The sequence below is a fragment of the Haliotis asinina genome, chromosome 3 (assembly GCF_037392515.1).
Source record: "Haliotis asinina isolate JCU_RB_2024 chromosome 3, JCU_Hal_asi_v2, whole genome shotgun sequence".
Taxonomy (NCBI): domain Eukaryota; kingdom Metazoa; phylum Mollusca; class Gastropoda; order Lepetellida; family Haliotidae; genus Haliotis; species Haliotis asinina.
Genome location: NC_090282.1, coordinates 34134528 through 34152544, shown reverse-complemented (window position 1 = coordinate 34152544; position 18017 = coordinate 34134528). Strand labels below are relative to the sequence as shown.

General features: G+C 38.6%; 1 pseudogene; it reads left to right on the top strand.

Annotated features, from left to right (window-relative positions):
• Positions 1-1925: 1925 nt before the first annotated feature.
• Positions 1926-11455, top strand: LOC137277853 (CUB domain-containing protein 2-like; annotated as a pseudogene).
• Positions 11456-18017: the final 6562 nt, after the last annotated feature.

Genomic DNA, 18017 nt, shown 5'->3' with positions numbered 1-18017 from the left:
TTCAAAGAATAAATGAAGGTGGTTTGATGAGGACAGATGATATCCTTTCAGAGGGTACCTTTATACGAATACATAAAGCTATTTTACCTGTCTTTTGATAGATCACAGGGTCAAGACATATAAACAGGGTCTTAGTTTGGTTTGTTGAGCTGGCACTTCCATACAGTTCATGATGAGGCATTTGAAAAGAGACGATACAATTAAACATTCATACTATTATAGACTGTAACATCTAAATCACACTGTAATGTATATATAGGTCAGCATGTTAAAATGTCAGCTTCTTATATATGACACACCTGTCCATTTCATTTGTGGAACATCCTTCTTTGCTGTCAAGACAAATGACCACAATCTAAAGAGAAAGTAACGTATGTTAAAACTACGTACACTTTTTTTATTCATTCAAATCAGTCGACACATACACAATAAATAATGCAACAATACAAGTACAGAATAAGTCACAATAAGACATAAGTTCACATGGGTAGATGTTATACATACTGGGGATATGGCAGCAATGGTGACCATTTTCAGGCAAATTGTAATACTTTATTATTCTTGTTAGCAATAAACGTTTCAGGTTTGAAAATATCACCTAGTATTTTTAGAAATGTATCCAGTGATAACTTGGTGTTTTAAATACTTGATACATGGATTTATTTTTTTTAACCAGCAAGAACTATACGGTTCATTATGTCAGTATTATGTCCGCAAAGTAAGACTGTATAATTCGTCAGGGTAATTGTTTTCTGTTGTTTGATCGTTAATTATACTCTTTCAGTTTCAGCCAGAATGTTTTCACACATTCATATTCCCAGTGTATATGTATCAAAGTATCAGACTAAGTAATGAAATGAGGAAAAAAAAAAACAGTAGTTAGACATGGTGCCAGTATTCACTTCAAGATCTATTAATCAGCAAACAGGTACTGTACTTTCGAATGGCGTTACACATTAAACACAAATCAGAAATGTACTTCACATGAAGGTTATATTACAACAGAATGAAATACGATAAACTTACGTTATAATGGTATTTACTTGCATGCAAAATATATTTGACAGTGACAGATGAAGCATCAGCTCAGGTGTTGCCTGTAACACTAAAAATATTGTATAGCCATAATCGTCCTGAGACAGCAAGTGCCTCAACTCTGTGTTTACATATACCATACGCCACCACCACAGTATTGCTGCACCGATAAAGCAATATCACCAACTTACCAGTCTGTGGTCTTCAGATTTTCAGTACTGCCATCCTATTCCTTTGATTCCCCATACTCAGCTTCAAGGTTCCGTTCTAATGTTCGTAATTTGTTCGTAAGGGTGAAACGCCAATGGCATATAGGGCCACACCTAAGGATTGTTGAAGGGTGATTTATCAGAAAATGATACCTAACATTGATTATAGCAAAGGAGTGATTGATCGGATTGGGGTTCTAAGGGATGAGGACACATTTGGGATAACCAACCCCAACGCGAACACAACTAACCCTGATGGTTGAAGAAGTAAGCTCATTCGTGCAAGTTACCGCTGCAATGATCTGCGACCGGTAAATTGCATTATATCATGTCAAATCACAAGGAGAGACATCAGCAATATATACTTGAGACAATCGGGAGTGTCCGTAACAGGCGAAGAAAGCCAGTTCCGTTTGTTATCATTTAATTCCACATGCCATGACTTTTGCTTGAATTTTAATCAGGAAAGGTTACTTTTAGGGTGCTTGTACAAAAAATATAATGATTACGTTCACATGCTGCTATAATTAATCATTGCCAGCATTGTCTGGCACATGACCAAGGCTGCACATGTCATTTTTCACCTGATTACACCACTTGTAAACGGGCTTGGGTTGTGGTCTGCTGCGGGCAATCTTGGTCTACGGCAGTAGTGCTTATCCAGTGATCGTTGCATTGATGATGGGAAGGTTTCTAAACCTGGCGTGTTGTCTGCATTTAACAAGAAGCATAACTTAAGGTATGACCTGTTTGATTGTCCGGCTGTTGTATACTTTATCAACATGCACAATGCAAGTATCAAGCGAAACCCCGTTAGCCCGGAAACCTCTGCTATCCGACGACAAATGAGCTGAAAGACAATAATGTATATGTCAGGATACAATTATCCATTAGCATAGACGACTAGCTGACCAAGAGACGATATTCTGGAAGCATTATAATTAGTGTGTGGAATTACGATGATTCGCTGTATTTGCTATGTCTGTTTTGTTAAGTGATATTGCTTTTACAAAAGGTGTACACGAGTCTTTTTTGTGGAATAGATCGTCATATAGTTAATGCTTGAAAGTCTAGTGCACATGTTGGCGAAAGTGACCTTGACTGTCAGGGAACACATATTTCCCGACTGTGTGGACGGTCGGACAGCAGCACTTAATCATACTGTCATTGTTGGAGTCAGCTGCAGGGATGTGTCAGAGCAGAAGACCACTTGCATTTATTTTTAACTGCAAAGGAATGCTCTGGTAGAAACAAAAAGAACTTGCTGGAATTTACATTCAGTTCCGATTACTTGTAAGTCACACAGTTGACACCTCTAGCCTTTCAAAGGTACTTGTTCCCAGTTGAAATTGCAACATGACATATCGCTAACAAAGAAAGAAAGCAGGAATACCACAGGGTTCAGTCTTAGGCATTACTTGTTGAAATCTCCCTGTAAATCTGGAAAGATCTTATATGTGTGTATGTGTGTATATTCGTGTAACAGGGTTTGTGTTTGGGATTATGTATTTTCATATGTGTATGTGCATTTCATTAAAATACGATGACACATGCATATATGTCCTGTCGAACGTTTCCATAAATGTTTATCATTTTCAGTAAGTATTTTTGTCTGTTTTATAACTAAATCTGTCCATCAATCACTTGCCGAATACCTTTAACCGTGTCAATAAGTTATGTTTTAAACAATTCCAACCAATACAAAATACCTTCGCAATCAAAATATTCCAGACAAAGGTGACCCACGTTGTTTTGATGGTCCATATCTTATGATATTTACATGTAGGGTATCTGTTCCGAAGCACTATACGCCATGATTTCATGGTTTAGATACAGGTTACAACAGGCACTGCTTAACGTCTATGGTCACCAAGAGCTGTAACATTAGAAACTTGTATTTAGAGACAAAACACGCTTAATGAATGTAGTTTTGGAACTTGCTTCCTTTCAAAGTACCAACACAACGAAACCGGTTCCTTTGAATCTGCATCTCTTAAACAATATGTTAGACTGAATTAAGGCGAGTACGTTGTTTGCCTTGAATGCTCAAATGTTTTTTTTTCAGTTGTTTCTCTGATATATGTGGCGAACATGTAACATATGAATAACAGAAATAGTTCAAATCCTTCATGTCAGTTTGGCCGTATTATTTCTGTTTTTGTCGATGTTCCTATTACTCAGCACTAGTATTTCTTTTTTTGTCTTAGTTTCCCCTGGAAACTAAATTGTACTCTAGATACATTATCTTACACACTAGGGTCATAACACGAAAATGTCCTCGTGTAATACCCGCCAAAGGAATGTTCTTTCTCAGAGTGATAGGAAAGAACATGTCTGATTTCTAGCCTGTTAGGTACAACTTTGATACACAACACCCTCGGACAAAAGTTAATCTTGCACGAGGCATTCTTGAAATACGTCACTGATTAAACAGTCAGCAAAGATTCTCAGCTCGGTGCAGGACGAACGTGAGTAACAGTCTAAAATGTGTAACAGTCTAAAATGTATAACCTATTTGTATAAAAATGTTGTTGTGTGATCATTTTGAGCAGGAGGAACGTGAGCAATAGTCTAAAACGTATACATACGAGTATATATGTTATTGTGAGAGTGTTTGGCTCAAAGCTCATAAACATATAACTTTTTGTTACGAACAGAAGCATGTTTATTATGAAAATCATCTGTCAAAAGGTTTCAGTATCATTTTCACAATGTTGTGTTCTGGACATGGATTCACGTTTCAGTGGAACGTTAGGATACTTCTTGTGAAGTGTTAAATAGTGTTATAGTGTTTCTACATCGCTGTATTGTAGAACCTTACATTTTGTTTGAAGTTGATGTTTTGCATATTGTTATACGTACTATTGTCAAATCGTTTTAAAATAACCCTTAAAACCAATTACAAATGTTATAACGCTAGTCACGAGATAAAACATTGACATAGCACAAGCCGAATGTGTTGGTTGTGTTGTTGTGTGTATTTTGAGGCCTACGCTCATAAAAGAGCACCAGACAAACTAAAGGAACTTGATTGAATGTAATAAAACGTGTATGTTTTACTGTCCAGCAACTATAGCATTTATTACAAAATAACCTGCGGTTTGACGGGATGACAATACATTTGGCAAGGTTTGTGTGTACATATATTCACATATCGTATACTGGTGTCAGTAAAGAGACCTCATGTTCTAAGGTATTCAGTTCATGGTCTTGCATACTTGAATCCCTTGTATGCTTGTATATCCACATCAAAAGCCTCCCTGAATATATTAACATAACCTGTGGGATGGATGTACATTTTGGGGATGTCAAACAAAACACACCACAACGTACATTACATACGCCATTCGTATAAAAAATACAAAACAGACAAACCATAAATAGTCCACAGTCAACAATAGGCGATGTTGACATGTCTAGATTAAGTTATTAAGTGAAATTTCATGAAAGTAAATGGATTGTTGTTACCCTCTTAGTCATTTGACGAACTGACTGCTTATAATCTGACTGTAACGTACATATTGTTACGTGCTGATATCCAAGACGAACCTTGGAAGTTATTCAATGGTATACCGTTGACGGTATACACATACGAAAGACGGATGATGTAATTATCTACTAAAGAGAAAAGGTTGCTGGAAAATACTGCAAAAAAAAAATCCGATAGCGTTACCTGCATCAGAGGAGAGTTCAGCCCATAACATATGCATGGACGTATCATCTGCGAAAAGACGACTGACGTTTCATAATTCAAAGCGAGATTTTCAACAAGAAAGGGTCACACCATGAGCACAAAAAAGCCACAACTTCCAAAGTATACTTTTAAATAAAATGTTCTTAGATCGTCTTCTAAAGATCATTTTACATTTTAGTTACAACTAAACTGTGTACATACATGTAATTATTGAAAAGACATACATGTACCATGCATGTATATCAGCATTCGTCACTTGGCTGTGCCTCATCATCCTTACTGCAGCTCAGTCATGCGGAGGAAATATTGTGGCCAGTTCCACCAGCCAGAATGTTACATCACCTGGATACCCTGCCAACTACCCAAGGTAGGTAATTAATGAATACGTTTCTGCAATAAGGCTCTGCAGGCAATGAATTGACGCGCCGCTGTACTCCAAAACATTGCAAGTTTCATGCCCTTCTGTGTTGCCTGTAAGTTCCGCAGCTCAGCTTTTGCATCCACAGCCGTATTCACAGATCACAAATCATACGCATTGCGATGTACCCAATCGAAGACCATATTCTGCACCTCTGCACAAATCTTCATTCACATCCCGAATACATAGATATCAGTGACTGGTTGGCTGTGTTTCAGCCCACAGAATTGTGTCTGGAATATTTCGGCTGATGACCAAGACGGTAAAGTCAGATTAACATTTCTGGAAGCAGATCTCCTTCACGGCTATGATGTGATGAACGTATATGATAGTATGTAACGTAAAATTTGGTTTTTAATACGACTTAGCGTACTCCCAAATATATATGTACATAAATCTGCATGTGTGTGTGTATGTACATCTGTGTATGTATATATGTATGTATGTATGTATGTGTGTGTGTGTGTGTGTGTGTGTGTGTGTGTGTGTGTGTGTGTGTGTGTGTGTGTGTGTGTGTGTATAAATGCTTATGCGTCCTATTACTGTGTCAGCTGTTCACTTGGTACTAAAAGAGCGCGCCCATGGCAGGTGCTCCAATATTAGATTGGAATTCGGCATAGCTACTTCACTGTTGTTTCATCCAGGTACTGTGAAACATAAAAATGTGCACTGTTATTCACCTCAATCAAACGAGGAATACATGTATGTGTGTAAATACAGGTGTATTAGTCTAGTTAGTCGATGTGTGTGAAGCCAAAGGTCTCACGATCACTATTGCAAGTCTGTCTAAATTTTGTTGAACTGTTGTATAAAATGTCAGTGCCAAACATTACCAGCCTCAGTTGCCACTCGGATTTTAATGGGCGTTAAGAGCGTGACAGATGTGTAAAGTATTTGTGAAAGGACCACTGGACAAAGATGTTGGCACGAGGCGCTACCTGTAAAGAATGCCACAAATGAAACTAATGATATAGGGTTTTAAAAAGTCGACACATCATACATAAACCTCATAAAAGATGGGGTTCTAGATTCAGGACTTCAACAGCTTTCAACTCAGTGATGATATTGTTGAATGACAGTTATACAGATTTTGTACCATGCTAGAACTGTTTTGTTTGTTGTTGAATGCCTCGCTCACAATGTGAAGGTACTCTTTAAGATACGTCGGCTCTGGATTACTCTAGCGACTGACACCATGAACAATGATCTACGTAATAATTTAGTGTGAGATGACAATCATCGGCTTGCCAGACAGCCATTTGATCCTCGTAACTGATATCTCACGACAAGCTTGAGTTGATGATACAAATCCAAATTCAGTACCGGTGAATAAACATGTAGGGTGAAAATGTGAAAATTGTCAGATACCCTTTACAATGGGTGACGATTCTGTTACACAGAACATGTTTGATGATGACCCTTTTACGCCAGGTGACTCAACAAGCGGCTACTTAATGGGACAAGTCTCTGGAACGCTCAAGGCGACCTACACTGGTCAAGAGAGGTCTCTTACCGTGGTGTTTACAGCTACCAACAACTCGACTAGGCCCAGTGCGAAAGTTGGATTTGTGTTTGGATACGCTGAAACACAGGGTAAAGTTTCATATAGGGAAGGATGTTTGAGATGAGAAAGAAATGAATATCAACTTTAATGCATGACAAAAAGGACATAACTACGAGTTCTAAAAAGAACTGAAATGTACCCGATCTACATTCTGTACCAGCAGTGCATTGTATATTGTAAACCGTTTGTTAACTTGAGGATACTTTCTACCGATACATATATATATATATAGTTTCACTGCTATAAAAAATATTTATACTAATAAAGTCAACAAGCGGATACTTACTGGGACAAGTCTCTGAAACGCTCAAGCCGACCTTAATTATTTATACTAATTATTTATGCTAATACATGGTGGCTCTAGTCATGCTATATTATTTATTCACACTAACTGTGTGTTATCATGAGAATCTATATGTTTCACCATGAACTGACGCCGGAATCAGCAGTGAAATATTGATCAGATCAGGGGTAAAACAAACCCATCCATCGAAATACATAACGCCAGTATAACGAATAATAATCGGTGTGCGCAAACAATATAAACAACACGCAAAATATATTTTAAGCAGATTCTGATCTACTTAAGATTAAAAAGTACCTCAAAACATCAACATATAGAAAAACAATAACTTTTGAAATGATTCAGGATTGTGATGAAAATTAAACGCGCAATAGATTTGGACTACATGTTTATAATTACATTTCCGATAATTTATATAATGCTCCAGTGGCACGGAAGCGATTGTTTGGAAATCTACAGAATCGATATATACATATATTCCTTATATTGCAGACACGCTGCCCCTACAACGTTCACTTGAAGCCAAGCGGGACAAAGCCGTGCTGATGTCACCTAGGTTCCCGTTAGGCAGAGTGAAGTAAGGAGTCATTCGTCACCGACTTATCACATGACGGGACAAGCCGAATGGCCGTCCTCGTCACTTTGAGACTGGGTACCATGTATGCAAACGGCTATAGCTAAAAGCATTGTTACGTTTTGGAACTATTTAAATCATATACCTTCAGATGATATTCATAACACATTTACGATATACCTTCAGGTTCAAAGCGTTGGTAAAATGCAGAAAGAAATTTAAGAAAAATCTCGCACACAACAATTTGAGGGATTCTTTGACCGAAGTACGCCTAGTTCTTCTCACATTCTCATTGGTTTGTCGTATTTATGCCCATAGCGTTCATTGCTAGTGGATTTGCAGGGTAAGCAAGGGAGAGTCGGTAACGATAGGTTACGTAGCTCTCGTGAGTCAAACATTTCTACGAATGTGTGTGGGCGTGGAATGATACATATAAGGGAAAATAACAAGTGAGTGAGTAACCATGGTTTTACGCCGATTTTAGCAAATGTTAGTGAAAATCACAGCGGACGAGGGAAGCGATCATTCATTAGGCTGCCCTACCGCCCGATGGATGGATATGGATGGATGGATATGGATGGATGGATATGGATGGATGGATATGGATGGATGGATATGGATGGATGGATATGGATCATCGTATGTTTTTGAAATCTAATTTTTATTTGTATGCTCATAAAATTACATTGTTGGAACTGTTTTAGATTTACACATTGTCAACATGAGGCCATATTGTTTATGGAGCATGAAAGCCACCTGGTCAGTACGTCCCGAACTTTCCGACAAGGAAGTGCTGTTGTCATTCGTTGAGGTTGGCCTTGGTGACGACTGTGACAACAACTTCATCAAAGTGCACCAAGGTAGGTGTGACAGTGACAAGACATGAGCCTGCAGGATCACAACACGACCATTGTACCCAAGTTGGGAACTGAACCCGGGTCTTCAGCATGACGAGCAAATGCTTTAACCACTTGGCTACCTGATCCCCTGTCTCAGAGCCGAAGTTACCGTGTGACTGATGTATACTTCTTCTGTCATTAGATGGCAGGGTAATATAGATTCATAATTACGTTTATGTCACAGGAAATACGTCAGCGGTTGAGGTTTCAAAGCTCTGTGGTAACCAAACAGGTACATTCTTCAGCAAACACTCGGAGCTGTCTGTGGTTTTCAGGATAGACAACAATCTAGCTAGACGAGGCTTTAAGGCTGAATATACAATGGTTGGATTTGCTTATTTTCGTAAGTATGAAACAACTGACGAAAGATCTTTCCGAAGTTAGGTTAAATGTTTCAGTTCAAGGAAAAAAGATTCTTGAGGACAGAACACTATGGTAGATAGAGGGATTTAGGGAAGGTTGATGGTGTCTAGAATTTTGATAACCAGGAATCGTATTTAGAACTTTGATCTGAGGTGTGGCAAATTCTAAATAGGAAAACTATATGAACACGGCCCTAAATGTCTGTAAATCACAATGTTTGTGTCAGTATTCCTACAGCTATGCAGCAGTAGGGGACTACGGGAGTCATCAGAGAATATCTTCTGATCCCTTTGTTATTGGCAAATGGATATGCTCATGCACTAATTGCGTGATGCAACCGTCTCCATGACAGCCAGCAATCGATTTCTCAATGCAATCAGCCTGATTCATATATCAAAGCAGCATTGTCAACGTTTTGTGTTTGCTGGTATTGGGACCAAGCCTAAGAAAAACGCAGCGTTTGTCAACTGATATACGATAGCGCGTAAACGTTTAGCAGCTTGAAAACGCCGCACGTACTCTTTGAACACGTTCTTTCTCATGTTCTTTATTACATTCATTGCCAAACATTGATGTGTATTCTGGTCACTTGAAAACATAATATTCACTAACCTTATGCACAGCATATATTGAAATTCAAATGCTTATGATATCGAACCCTGTGTTCAGATCCACATCCAAACCACATGTATATAAACATGTTCCACTCATATTCGGCGTTTAGGAAACAGACGTGGGCACTCTCTACTCCTGAAAAATAGAGCTATTTTGACATGGTAGTAGGAGAGAAAGTGAGTATGATTTTACGCGGCTTTTAGCAATATCACAGCGGTGGACACCAGAAATAGGCTTCACACATATTACCTGTGACGAGCGAACGCTTTAACCATTAGGCTACTCCACCACCCACATACGGCAATCTCCATTAGTCATTTCAAAATACGAAAAGATCTTTGTCATACGAACCTTACTGTATTGTGTCCCAAGCTATTGCCAGTGTGTTCGAAACTCATAAAAGCCACTCACTTTGAGTCCATGAAGTTTTTTTCTCCTATGTTCAGAAAATATCATCGAGACGTTTGAAATGTGCCACTATGTCAGAACCTCAAATTCAAAAGGTGAAATTTATTTGACGAGCACTTTGTATTATTATAGGATTTCCTATGATAAACTGTAGTCGTTGAAGATTTCAGTTAATTCCAGCACATGATTTCCAATTCTCACTCAGGCACAATGTTTGTTACTTGCAGCCGGCTGTTACGGTTCCCCGAATGAAGTGCGCGTTTATGAAAAAGTGAAGGGAGAGCTTGAATCGCCATTATATCCCAACAAATACCCAAAGTAAGTAATGGTGATTTATATGATGAATTGTCTGATCTAAGGAACAACAGTTACTGAAAACTGTTATCGACTGTGTTCGTTTTAATATTGCAAGACATATTTTACTTGTTTTGACAACGTTTTTGGTCCATATACAATGGCTGAGAAGGTAAATTAGTTTACATTGGAATGTCCAAACCTACCAATGGAAACTTGTAAACATTTACAGAGTGGTATAGTATGTATACATAAAGTGGTATACTTTCTCCGCCAGCACGATGAAATGTAGAACCCTACTGAAGGCTGTCCTCACTGACATCCAAATTCAGGTGGAGGTGACCGACATGGACATGCCCCAATCCGAGGGATGCACGAAAGATTATGTGGAGATCTTTGACGGTGAGGACACCATGCCAGTTTACACTTCCTTGTATAACCATCAGTGGTGTTGTCAATATTTATAAATACGAGGATAGTAATGAACCCAGGTGATGAATGCATGGTACGTAGAAAGGTCCAAATCCATAATGTACGATGAGACTGAAATGTCACATAATCTCTGAATAGAGACAGGGTTTTGCTTATTCAACTATAACAATATCACATCAGTATAAACATTTACTGTCAACTTGATTCAGGTCCAACGTCTTCTTCACCAAGTCTGGGTCGAGTCTGTGGTCAGACTAAGATAACAGTTACCTCCAGAAACGCCGGCCAAGATGTGTTGGTTATGTTTGTGTCAGATTCGAATGAAGGGGGCAAAGGCTACAAGATCAAATACAAAGGCGTGAAAAGGGATGGTCAAGGTATGTGTACCTATTTCGCAGATGAGTTTTGGCTTATGGCAACCATTAAACTACACAAAGGTACAATAATAGGATGTCTCCCTGTCTTCTTTATTGCAACATATTAAACAATCGTCAATGTGAGACTTCTACCATGAAAGTGTGCATTTTCAGCCACCGAATCGTCCACCCCAGTTGGTCTCATTGTTGGTGTTATCGTCGGCTGCATTGCGCTGATTCCATTGGTAGTCCTTGTTGTCCTCATGAGGAAAAACTGTCTGAGGAAGTGATCACCAGATAAATGTCATCTTCACAGTCGTTATGGAAAACCAAAGCTTTATGGAACCTTTCAAAAACGAACTTAACCAAAGATGTCAAATGTGGTGTAAGTCTTGAAGCAATAGTTACAGATATGTAAAAGTCATCAATTATAGTGGCAAGGTGTTTTAGCCAAGAATTGGGATAAAATATTATCACATGCTAGTTTGGGTTAGAGATAGGTGATCTCAAGTTATGCTCTGGAACAAATATGAAAAATTGAATCATTTGTAATTAAGTTGACAAAAGGATAAACGTATCTGTTTCTGTGCATATGAATGACTATGAAACATTTCTAGTCCGGTTGACAAAACATATTATTTTGGCCAATAAGTTATAAATCATCCTTCAGGTATAAAGAATGCTCTATATCAAATAGCCAATATCCTTCCAATGTTGTACCCACCTGAACTTGAAAGACAGAAAATGGGTGTCACTGTCGCATGTGTTTCATATTTACATCTATATGATACAGGACTCTGCGAGAGAGATGACGTTTCAGTATCATTAGCCAACTTCGTCTTCGCCTAGAGCAATATTCCAACAGCTCTAGTGTGTATATTTCACAATATCTGATGACTGTACAATCGATCATACTCCCTTACTCAGGACTTCAAAGACCAAGGCTACAACATTCAAGGCCCCCAAGCTACCAAGACTATTTTATCGTAGACGGTAGAGGACATTATAAAAGTTGATGCATCACAGACAAAAATGATGTCAGTTGCAGTTCCCTGTGCTAATTTATTTATGCCCGGTGGTTTTCAGATGAACAGTTGTTCAGTCATCAACACGGATAAACCGGACAAAGTTTGGCCAATATTTTTTAACGGACTAACTGATCACGTTCCTTAGTCCTAAACCTGACAAGGGTCACATTGATAACGAGCAGCGGACTAAATCCGGAACCAGTATCTCTAAAGCTAAGAGAACCAAGGTAAAATGCATTTCTCTGTCTTTACACTTGTTTGTAGTTTACACTGTCAAATCACTTGCGTGCCGAATATATACCTTCGTGGCATACTCGTGACTGGCCAGCCATGCTTTGGGCCAACTATATGACATAATCTCAAGTTCACAATAACAACATTATCGAAAGCCTTATCTGTAACTGCGATTATCGCGATGGCTAGAGTAGTTATATAATGACACTCACAAATTAAGTGGTGGCTGTCCAGTAAATTCACTCAGGTATCGTGTGTTGTGTGGTTCGATTGTGCCACTGGTACGTGTACTGAACGAGTTGAAACTTCAGCTGGTTCTTAATAAGTGGCAGAGGACCAAAGCTAGTCATTGCGATACACTAACCAGCATGACAGGACTGGACGCAGGACCAAGACGTCTTACCCACAGACGACACAAGACTCCACCACAGAACCGAGTGGGGCAGACGAGCAACAGTAGAATCCTTCAAACACCGGGTACCAAGATAACTCCTAAAGTCATTATCTTGGGGTTCTCACTTCCTATACGATCCACCTGGGCGTGAACATGATGGACGACAAATACAGCGTCACGGCGGCCGTCATCACGGATCACAGAAGAAGACCAGAGGCAGAACCTCAGACATACCGATCAACATCAAGGTGTCAGCCGTTCACCAGCAATCAGTACATCATTGACAACTCCATCTAAACTCAACGATCATGTGAGTGAACGAACGTTCAAGATCAAGCCAACATTACGAATCATCTGCAAGCTTGTTACGATGTGTGTGAAAATATCTCTCATCATGTACTGTGTACATGTATGTGTTGCTTCTCTTGTATATGTCAGGTATGTTCTATCTTCTACTGTCATTGCTTCATTGTACTCACGTTTGTTATGTTTTCATTAATTGAATATACATTGCCATCTATGTGGTGCTATCAGACATACATATTTATCAGATAGCTGATTGCTGATACAACGTTAGGCGGCATACCCAAGCAAAGTGAAGTAACACATGGCAGTAGCTACATTGCTGATTTGAGGATGGACATAAAAATCTAGACCGGCAATTGTTACCACAATCCTGGCAATTACCTGAAGGTTGTCTGTAGCTGTTCCGCTGTTGTTGCTGCAGCAGTTATGCAGAACGACGAGTATTGAGCCTGGGTTGGTGATATCTGTTGGCATTCTGTCTTTTGGGAACGTGGGTCACCTAGTCACCTTGTTAAGTTGTTGCTGTTGGGTTATCAATAGAGCAGCATTTCTGGCCAGTAATTGTTGTCAACCACAAGATACGTCACAGATGATGTCGGGCGGCGTGGAGAGCGGCTTCAGCTAGTCTCACCTGATGTGATAATGCTTGTGGTGACTGTGGACCATGGGGAATAAACTATTTCTTTCAAAGGAGGCTGAAGACCATTGATGATGACCTAAACAAGGAACGTCTCGGGGATCTGGGGCTGGCTGTCATCTCCTGCAAACATTCAATGAAGGCAGGGCGGGTGGACAGGAAAGGCGTCTGTGAGGATACATCGTTGAACCTACGAATGAGGAAGGCTTCGAATTAGGATGAGTCCAGCTAAGTAGCAACGGTTCCGTCCAAATACAATGTCGGGTTGTTCAAGAAGACATATTCACTCGATGATTGATGCTGTCGGACAGTCCATTTTCTTAAGCTATTGTCGGGGGTTGCCTGTACCGTTGTATCGTGGCACCAGATACTCATGCGTACCATATTTGGAGACTGTGTGTGACCTGGCACGCCTGGAGTATGACCGCCGTCAGTGTTTAGGCACGACTCAATATTGTCTTTGTTGAGAGTGACGGGAGGATTAACGCTTTCATTGTTTGGCCCCGAAGCAATCCGTCTTCGAACAAATAACAAGGAGTATTACACACCAGGAACGGGATGAATTTTTCACAATCAGTGAATAATGGTATGGTTTATATTTAATCATTAGACCATGCTAACAATACAATCAACTTACAAAGTACATAAACTGTGTGTTCGTTATACAAGACGGGGTAGAATAGGCGACTGTGCTTGTCGTAAGAGGCGACTAACGGGATCGGCTGGTCAGGTTCGCTGACTTGGCTGACACATGTCATCGGTTCCCAATAGCGCAGATCGATTTGCATGCTGTTGATCATTGGATTTCTGGTCCAGACTCGATAATTTGTGTGCGACGTAAAACTAAACGCGCTCACTCACTGGTTACACAAGACATATTACATTACATACATATTCCAATGTACACAGCACATCGTCTCAGTGGTGTTCATACATTCAGCATTCTGTAACACCCCCAAACAGCACGAAATCGTTAAGATACTCGACACACTCTATTCATCCTGTAGTAGCTATAGAACAGTATAGTGTCAATCATTATTAAGTAAACAACCATTAACAGGAATATAGAATATATGAGCCTCATAATTAGGGGACGCCAACCTGAAGGTAGTGCCAATGGTAACATCTAGTAAAGAGATGTCCAAATATAACAGATTAAAGTTAATAAAATAGTATTGGTAAAGATTTCTCGAACTTGAAGAAAGTAAAGTTACATACTTGAGTTAATTTACTAAAAAGCCACAGAATGATTTGTGACAGTCATCCGTATTATATATCTATTCTCGCTATCGCAGATAATTGCGTTTACAGATACTACTTAGAATAGCGTTGTAATTGTGAACTTTAGATTATGCCATTTAGTTGGACCAAAGCGTCGATGTCCAGTCGCGAGAATGCCACTAAGTTAAATGTTGCACACACATGATTTGACCAGCGTGAATTACAAACAGGTGTAAAGACAGAGAAATGCATTGTACCTTGGTTCTATTAGCTTTAGAGATACTGGTTCCGAATTTAGTCCGATGCTCGTTATCAATGTGACCCTTGGCAGTTGTAAGATGAAGGAACGTGGTCAGTGATTGTGCAGTCTACAGTGCTTTTGACTTTGTTTGTTTGGTTTATGGTTTAGCACCGCATTTAGCAATATTCCAGTTCTATGGCATACCTGTTAAAGAAAAGCACTTATCTGAAGATATATATGGCTTGGTGAAAGAATGAGTGTGGTTCTGCCAGCTGTAACCAGTATTCCAGCACCATTACAGCGGTGAACACCCGAACTGGGCAGCTTCAGGTTTTAGTAACAAACATATGTAACGTGATTGTTGTTTCATTTGTTTTACATAAATATGGGCTGAATGCAGTATATAAAGAATGCATTATAATAGTTTATTTTAGTTTGGATTCTGTTTGGGAATTCCAAGGTGTTTGTAAGACTAAATGGATACCAAATTAAATTCATGCGTAGAGATAAGGATTGTTACACTCACACAAATATGGTGATTTTGTTGCTCAAAGCTGAAATAATATTCAGTGTAAAAGGGCCCATATTATAAATAGAAAAAAATGCGTGGTTGCTTTATGAACTTATGCATCGGTTAGGACAGAACAGACATAAATATGACAATATTGCCCGTTTTAAAGTGTCAGTATTTTGACAATCCAAATGATCGTTTGAAAACAACACTGCAGTTTTCTGAAAATATGTATCAAATCATATAATTTACATTCCATCAAGTTCGATTTTGTAAATATTTACTGTTTCACTCACGCCCCCATTCTCGTAACAAAAGGAGGATGCCCAATAATACTGAAAATATCAATTTATGTATTCATTACATCATAACTGATGGTAAGATAGCGACAGTTGTCTCACGAAGAGCATGATACAAGGTCATCTTTATGATGTGTGCATTCGAAAGATATGAAAAAGTTAACTGATTCTCATATCCTGTGTCATCGCAGTTGTTTCACCATTTATATAAACAAATTTGTACAATGCTTTAACTTTATCAGGACAGACAGGGAAGACGCTATGTGTGTTTGTGCATATTTGAAATAGTATATGCATGTGCATAAACTTTGATGTTTATCCCTATATGACGCCAACAAAGGGTTCATCTATTAGCGTTATCCTATGCATACTTCATAGCATACATTTCATATTCTAGACGTAATCTTTCCATCTCAGATTCTCTTCCAGGTGATGATGATTTGATATCCTGATCTTAAGAACAGGTTTCGATTTTTGAAAAAAAGGAGTGGTTGTAGACGTTTCAAAATAGTGTATCGTAGTATCATACATACATACATACATGCATGCATGCATGCATGCATGCATGCATGCATGCATACATACATACATACATACATACATACATACATACATACATACATACATACATACATACATACATACATACATACATACATACATACATACATCCTTTGCAATCACATAGAAGAGTACATGTTTCTTGGTTTAAAATGCGACCAGAAAGCGGATTTATATTTAAAAATAGGTCTTTAAATGGAAACAAAGTATCTGTCACCTCGCTTAGTATTGTGTCAGTTGTCTGTAAAAGACTCTAAGGTTGTTGACTGGGGCGTGAATATTTGTGTGTCTTATAATTGACTATTCACATTGTGCATTTGTATAGTCATATTTATATATGACTGTACATATGCCTATTATAATTATAATGTGCTTTCTATATTTGTATCATATCCATTCTTGCATAATTAACATAATATTCAGTTATATCTGCTGATGTTGTCGTGCCACGTGTTTCCCGTGTATCTCGTCATGACGTCATATATAGTATCACCATGGCAAGCATGTGTACTGATTTACATATTTTCCATATCAAAGAATTACTTTTGCAGCGCCATGACATTTAAGTCTCATTAATGGACATTTTTTAACTTTCTGAATATTTTGTCAATAAATAATACAGTTGTACACGTACGCCGTGTGTTTTGTATCAGGTATAATCGCGTCATTTCCTAGGCCAGCATGTTATAGATAATATCATTGCTGATCGATTAATGAGTAACCGATTTACCTTGGTATTCTTCAATACCCAGCGGTCATATCCACATGTGTTTTATATTTGGAATGATATGTAAATATGTCAGTTCAACTTTGTCATACCAGAGGGTGGTATTGGGATTTTTCAAAGGCACCCAGTTCGATCCATAAGTGGACTCTTGTATGGGTGTACAATAAAGAGTGCTGGACTAGAGAGTTTTCACTTGCAAGAAGTATGAATCACTACAGGGCTAGCTACCAAAAGACGTGCATAGTGAGCATGGTTTTATTTGGAAATGGGTTTGGATCAAAGACTTAGAATGAAACGAAATCATTATCTTTACGTAATCTACAGCCCCTACATACTTGATAGATATGTTACAAAATTCAGTTGGATCAAAATATATGTATCCCCTTAGACATTCGGAAAATAATGATACGAGAATAGAACCTTGACATGCTGTGGAATGTTATGGTGTCAGATGTGAAAACACAACAAAACATTTTAAACACCCAAAACAAAATCACTCCAAGCCTCTTCGTACTTCTGCGTTGTATATCGGGATCGGTTGAACAGTGGTTTATGGATATCATCTTACCCCAGTTGCGACTATGATATAACTACCATATATAACTACCACATATAACTACCTATATAACTCCGACGGATGGAATAAGAATTAGACCACAATGTAGTCACAATATTTAATAAACATTAATTACG